The 7,716-nt window shown below is 53.0% G+C and overlaps 1 pseudogene; it reads right to left on the bottom strand.

The window, feature by feature from the left end:
* Positions 1-6,611: 6,611 nt before the first annotated feature.
* On the bottom strand, positions 6,612-7,403 carry LOC125521631 (small polypeptide DEVIL 4 pseudogene; annotated as a pseudogene).
* Positions 7,404-7,716: the final 313 nt, after the last annotated feature.

Here is a 7,716-nt window from a genome sequence, read left to right as displayed (position 1 = left end):
TATCAAGTGTTCAATGTTAAACAGCCGATATACATCAACTTGTAGATCAAGTTAGGTGGTCATATACGATTGTTTGGCCTCTGTGTACACACTTGTATACATATTGCAGTTTCTTTTTTTTTAGACAAACATATTGCAGTTTCTAACTACCTAACTTGCACACACTTGTTTTGAAGCTACGGCCCAGCTGTCCTCTGTGTGTTCTGGTTTTTTGTTCGTGTTCTTTTTTTGGCCGTCTCCTATTTGGCACGAGCAACCTGGGGCGTACCCCTGCACCTGATATGAACAAAAAATGAAATTGCTAATATTTTAAAATCATGAACTTTTTTTTCAAATGGCGAACATTTTTACAAATTGAGGTGAACTTTTTTCGAATTTAAAATTTGTTCTTCGAATTCAGAAAATACTCACAATATCGTTGAAATTGTGAACATTTTATAAGTTCATGGATATTTTTTTACAAATTCATGAATATTTTTTGAATTCGCGAACATTGTTTGAAATTGCGTACATGTTTTTGGGAACTCGTGAACATGTTTTTTTGCATAGGCGGACATTTTCTGAAATTCAGAAACATTTTTTGTTTTCAATGACCGTTTTTTGAATTCATAAATATTTTTTGAATCTGCGAACATTTTTAAAATTTTTTGAAATAATTTTCTGTAATTCCCAAACAATGTTTTGCATATTTTCTGAAAATTCACGAACATTTTTTAAGACACGAACTTTTATTTTTTAAGTCATGAAGATGTTTTGAATCGATGAACGCTTTTTAAGACACGAACGTTTTTTTTTATAATGCATCCTAACATCACACGAAGATCACTCACTCACTTGGTCTTGTGTCACGTATGACACCAAGGCCCCAGCTGACGCTGCGATGGAAGAGGCGACGGGCGAAGCAAAGGCACACGGCAAATGTGTGACCAGTGCATGTGAGTCACTGCAAGTGGGTCCGGGGAGTGGGTGAGCTGGTGACGGCCTGCGTGCCGTGGGGGTTATGTGCGGCTGCGACCGCGTGAGTGAGGATTATGATGTATGAAGATAAATCGAACGCACGAGCGAAGCTGTTCTTCCTCGCGTCTCTACCAGATCCCCTTTCCTTGATCCTTCCCTTCCCTTGATCTCCTCTTCCCCCACTTAGATCGATCGAGGGCTGTGACAAGTGGTATCAGAGGTCACCGATCTGGATCCGCTGTATCAAAAACCGCGTTATCAGACCAAGGCGGCGACGCAAGCGGCGGCCATGGAAGAACAGATCGCGGCGCTCGCCAAGGCGGTCAACGACAGCCGCCTCACCACCGACGCGTGCCTCGACGCGATTCAGCAGTCGCTCGAGTTGTGGCGGCCGGCAGTGACAAATCTGCAGCAGCAGTTGGACGAGCTGCGGACGCAAGTCGGCCGAGTCGCGCTGCATCCAGCTCTCGCGTCGTCTCCGGGGACCCAGGAGGGCGCGGTGGTGCGGCCAGCGGGCGTCATCTCCGTCGACATCCCGGGGCACCACGGGCCAAGTGGCCACGGCGAGGTCATCGATTCCGGGGGCTCGGCCCACGGGGTGGTTACCACTCTGACGCCGCCTCCGGGCAAGGGTGCGTTATCTGATTCCACCTCTCCGCCTTTACCTCTCATTAGTTTGCACCACAGTTCGGATCATGGCTCATACCACAACCCGCACTCCAATTGGGCCCTGCCCAAATTGGATTTTCCTCAGTTCGAGGGAGAAAATCCCCAGTTCTGGAAGACTCGTTGCGAGAAATACTTTGCAGTTTATGGTGTGCAGCCGGATCTCTGGGTCCGGGTGGCCACCCTACACTTCTCAGGGACAGCAGCGCGTTGGCTGCAGGTCCAGGAAGCGCATAACACCCCGTTCACTTGGGAGACGCTGTGCTCTGCCCTGTGTGCCAAATTTGGCAGGGAACAGTATCAGAATCAACTTCGTCAGTTTAACACTTTGCGCCAAACCAGATCAGTAGTAGAGTACATGGAGCATTTTGAGGAATTGATGCATCATTTGCTTTCGCACAATCCATCGTTTGATCCGCTTTTCTTTACCACTCAGTTTCTAGATGGTTTAAAAGCAGAAATCAAATCAGGGGTAGTTTTGCATCGCCCACAAGACCTCGATACTGCCTTTTCGCTTGCTCTGTTGCAGGAAGAAATGGTGGGTCAGCTGCCACGACGCGACCCCGGGCAAGCTCGACATGTACCAAGACCGGTGGTGGCTCTGGGGGCACCGCTACCGCGACCCACTCCGCCCGCTCCCGCCGCGGGTGCGGAGGACAGGCGTGCCTTGGACGCGGCGCGGGCCGGCGAACAACGTCAAGACCCAGCCCGCGGTGACGATCGGGTAGCAGCCCTGCGCAACTACAGGCGAGCGCGCGGACTGTGCTTCAAGTGCGGGGAGCGCTGGGCTCATGGGCACCAGTGCGCCGCCACAGTGCAACTCCATGTCGTCGAGGAGCTGCTGGAACTCCTTCAAGCCAAAGTGCCAGAGGGTCCGATAGCTGAGCTCGATCCAGCCGAGGATCAGCTGATGTCAATCTCAAAAATGGCGACCACGGGCGAAACAACACCGCGCACAGTGCGGCTCCTAGGGAAGATTGGTGACCTGGAAGTGTTGGTGCTTGTGGATTCAGGCAGCTCTCACAGCTTCGTCAGTGAAAACGTTGCCGCCCAGTTGCAGAATCAAGTTCAACCTATGCAGCCGGTGACAGTCAAGATTGCTGATGGAGGAACACTTACTTGTTCAGGGTATATTCCAGCATGTAAATGGGAGACGCAACGACATACGTTCACCACAGATGTGCGGGTGCTGTCCCTTGGATGTTATGACATGGTGGTGGGAATGGATTGGCTGGAAGGTTGTGGCCCGATGCTTATCGACTGGACGGCCAAAACAATGAAGTTTCAGCACCAAGGAGATCAGATCACATTGACAGGGTTGCAAGCAAACACACAAGCAGTGCTTCCGATTTCCATGGATCAGTTGTTATCCCTCGAACAGTCAAACTCCATTGCTCATGTGTTATGGGTGTGTGTGACCGAACAGACTGAGGAAGCCACTGAGATGCCAGTGGAGATCCAACACATCCTAGACAAGTTTCAGTCAGTCTTCGAGGAGCCTACCTCTCTACCTCCACATCGAGCTGGAGATCACACTATCCCGCTAGTGGCAGGTGCTCAACCGATCAATATCCGACCATACCGTTACACCCCTGAGCAGAAAAATGAGATCGAGGCTCAAGTCAAAGAGATGATGCGAGCCGGACTAATTACTGCCAGTTCGAGTGCCTTCTCATCACCAGTGCTGTTGGTCAAGAAGAAGGATCAGACATGGCGATTTTGCATCGATTTCCGACACCTCAATGCAATTACTCTCAAGAAAAGTTATCCCATGCCCATCATCGATGAGCTGTTGGACGAGATCGCGGGTTCCAAATGGTTTTCCAAGCTTGATCTTCACGCAGGATACCACCAGATCCGTTTGGCGCCGGAGGACGAACACAAAACAGCATTTCGTACTCATATGGGACACTTTCAGTTCTGTGTCATGCCATATGGATTGGCGTATGCACCGGCAACTTTCCAAGGAAACATGGACACGGTGCTGGCTCCGGTCAATCGAAAAGGAGTGTTGGCCTTTATGGACGATATCCTGGTACATACGAAAGATCTGCAAACTCACCAAGAACGACTGTCTCAGGTATTTCAGCTGTTATCAGATCATGGCCTCAAGGCGAAGCGGTCTAAGTGCATGTTTGCGCAACAGCAGATCAGTTATTTGGGGCATGTGATCAGCGGGCGAGGGGTAGCTACAGATCAGACTAAGATTCGTGCAGTACAGGACTGGGAGGTGCCGGCCAATGTCAAAGAGCTCCGTGGATTTCTTGGGCTCGCAGGCTATTACAGGAAATTCGTCAGGTTCTTTGGGGTAATCAGCAAACCACTTACCGAACTCCTCAAGAAGAACACCATTTTTGTGTGGACCCCGGCAGCAAATACCGCATTCTTGGCCCTCAAACGTGCTCTGGTCGAAGCCCCTGTTCTCGCGCTGCCCGATTTTCAGAAACAATTTGTGGTCGAGACAGACGCTAGTGCCTCAGGAATTGGCGCTGTGCTAATGCAACAAGGACATCTGGTAGCGTATCTAAGCAAAGCCCTGGCACCCAAGAACCTGGGATTATCAGCCTATGAGAAGGAATGCCTGGCTTTGCTTCTCGCGGTCGATCATTGGCGGCCTTACCTTCAACATGCAGAATTCATCGTGCGTACGGACCAGAAGAGCTTGTTGCACCTCATAGATCAAAGGCTCAACACACCAATTCAGCAACGGGCCTTCACCAAGCTCATAGGCCTGCAGTTCGTGATCCAATACAAGGCGGGGCTCTCCAACCTTGCAGCAGATGTGCCGTCGAGGAAAACGCATAGCACCCAGGCTGAGCTCGCAGTGATTTCGGTCTGCAAACCGACTTGGCTGGAGGCCATACGACGCAGCTACCACTCGGACGAGGGATTAAACAGCGCATGGCTAAGTTGGCTCTCGATCCTAACAGCGAACCGGACTATGTGGTTCAGGACGGAGTGCTTCGCTTCAAAGGGCGCATTTGGATCGGGGATGATCAGAATACGCAACAGCACTTGATTCGAGCACTCCATGCAAGCGCAGCAGGAGGGCACTCGGGGTTCCATGCCACTTATCATCGGGTGAAGCAGCTCTTTGCTTGGAAGAACATGAAGCAGCAAGTAAAAACTCTGATTCGGGATTGTATGATCTGTCAACAAGCCAAGACGGAGCGCACATCTCCGGCCGGACTCCTGCAACCACTGCCCATTCCCCAGAAACCATGGGCCGTGGTGTCTTTGGACTTCATCGAAGGGTTGCCTCGCTCGGGCGGGCATGACACAGTGCTGGTGGTGGTGGATAAATTCTCCAAGTACGCCCACTTTATCCCCTTGACTCACCCGTTCACAGCCCTTCAGATCGCTAAGACATTCATGAAAGAGATCTATCGACTCCATGGACTACCGCTAGCCATCATCTCGGACAGAGACCGCATATTCACAAGCAATATATGGCAAGAACTCTTCAAGCTCTGTCGGACTGAATTGAAACTTAGCTCAGCTTACCATCCGCAAACAGATGGGCAGACCGAACGAGTGAACCAATGCCTCGAAGCTTACTTGAGGTGTGCTGTGCATTCCTGTCCTGGGAATTGGTCCAAGTGGTTGGCGCTCGCGGAGTACTGGTATAACACCTCGTTTCATTCGTCGCTGGGCAGGACTCCGTTCGAGGTGATCTACGGACACCTTCCGAGGGAGTTTGGAGTTACTCAAGTGGATACGTGCACGGTCCCAGACCTCGCGGCTTGGCTTCAGGAACGGCAGGTCATGATGGAACTCCTTCAGCAACAGCTCAAGAGAGCGCAGGACAGAATGAAGACGCAAGCTGACCGGAAACGCACAGACAGGGAATTTGCAGTGGGTGATGCGGTGCTACTCAAGCTGCAACCGTTCATCCAAACGTCTGTTGCACAACGACCGCATCAAAAGCTGGCATTCCGCTACTATGATCCTTACCGAGTACTCGCTCGGGTGGGGGCTGTCGCCTACAAGCTCCAGATGCCGGTGGGCAGCAAGATACATCCGGTGGTACATGTGTCGCAACTCAAGAAGGCGGAAGGAGCTACGGTACCTATCAATTCTGACCTCCCTCCTGAGAATTCTATCTTGCAGGCAGAGCACACACTCGTCGCGGTCCTGGAAAGCAGACTGGTGCAAGTGGCGGGGGCGCCGCGGCATCGGATCCGCGTACAGTGGAGTCAACTGCCGGTTTCCTTGTCCACCTGGGAAGACCCGGATGCTCTGCAACAACAGTTTCCTGCTTCTCCGCCTTGGGGACAAGCCGGCACGCAAGAGGGGGCGATTGTCACGTATGACACCAAGGCCCCAGCTGACGCTGCGATGGAAGAGGCGACGGGCGAAGCAAAGGCACACGGCAAATGCGTGACCAGTGCATGTGAGTCACTGCAAGTGGGTCCGGGGAGTGGGTGAGCTGGTGACGGCCTGCGTGCCGTGGGGGTTATGTGCGGCTGCGACCACGTGAGTGAGGATTATGATGTATGAAGATAAATCAAACGCACAAGCGAAGCTGTTCTTCCTCGCGTCTCTACCAGATCCCCTTTCCTTGATCCTTCCCTTCCCTTGATCTCCTCTTCCCCCACTTAGATCGCTCGAGGGCTGTGACATCTTGTTCCCCTCCCGGCACGCCCACTCACACATGGGAGAGGAGAATGGCAGGCTGGTAGAGTAGGACTCGGCCGGACACCGATCGGAGTCGAGGAGGCCGGCTGCTGCGTGGCCTGGACCGCCTTGCTTCTCCTCTCCGGCGACTTGCTCTTCGGCCCCCTCTCCTTGCTGCGACCTAGCGCGAGATGAGGGGGGAGAGAAGAAGGGGCGCGCTCCCGTGTGGGACTGGGACGACGGTGAGGGTGGCGGAGGCAGCAAATCCAGCGTGGGACGGTGGCGCGCGACAACGGATCGGAGGCCCTGGTGGTGGTTAATAATAGCAGTTGCATCACACAAGTTTTGGTACGAGACACGGGGACAAGCGATGGATCCAGTGATTATTCCTTCTCTTTCAGCCCAGTATATTCTTCAGTGATGCAAGAAGAGTGCAATGGGACACACTTGCTGGGACTGGATGTGGTGAATCAACGAACGCTATATCCTAGCCCTATTGCTTTGCTGCTACTTCTACTTCTATAATTAGCTGGCCTCTTTTGTATGTACAACCTTCGCCGGCCGACACCATTCTGGCACAGCACGATCAAATCACAGATTCAGAATCAGAAAAAGAAATCTTCGCTTCAGACACCATCCATGGAATGGAAGGAGGGAGGGAGGGAGTCAGTCGTGCCACCGCAGGAGCATGACGACGCAGCGCTTGATGATGTAGAGCCTGGCCTTGTGCTCCTTCAAGGTCTTGCTCAAGCCTCCTCCTCTCCTCTGGCTCCTCCCCATAAGCTTCATCTTTTCTTCAACACTCTCTCACTCTGGCTAATGATCGTTGGAAGTGAGCAAGGTTTAGTGAAGGAGTGTTGCTGAACTCTGACTCTGGCTAATGGTTTCTTCTCGGCACGGCGGAACACGGCACGAGGGTGGGCTTATATATAGGGACGGGGGAGGAGGCTAGATCCAGATCCGGATGGCACACAAGAGCCAGCTAGTAGTAGGGTTGAAGGTGAGGGAGATGGACGAGGGTGGAAGAAGATAGCAATTGATAATGCGGGCGAGCGTGGGGAGGGAGGGCCACATGGGCGTGCAGCGGCAGGCAGCGAGGCGGACAGCGCGGCGCGGATTCCTGCTGCCCCCCGGACCGCCGGGCAGGGTGGTTCGGCCGTCGTCAGAGGAGAGCGCCGTGTGCGCGTGCGTGCGCGCGCTGCCCTGCCCCGGTGGAAAATGTGTCGGGGGCACGGCGGTGAAGGGTCGCTGCCATGCCCACGCACGCACGCACGCACGCCCTCTCGTGCGCTCCAGGTCAAGGTCAGTAGAGGACACAGGACAGGCCACCGCCTCCTCTGTCTTTGTTCCCATGGTGGTTCGTGACTCGACTAGGGCTCACCGTTTTCTTCCTCTTCTTTCTACTGTTTCTGTTTCTGGACTCCCCGACTAGGGCCTGTCACCGTTCTCTTTACTGTTTGGCACTCCCCACTAGTC

The sequence above is a fragment of the Triticum urartu genome, chromosome 7A (genome assembly GCF_056163025.1).
Source record: "Triticum urartu cultivar PI428250 chromosome 7A, HENAU_Tu73, whole genome shotgun sequence".
NCBI lineage: Eukaryota > Viridiplantae > Streptophyta > Magnoliopsida > Poales > Poaceae > Triticum > Triticum urartu.
The sequence above is the reverse complement of the archived record's forward strand: the minus strand, read 5'-3'. Positions and strand labels throughout refer to the sequence as shown.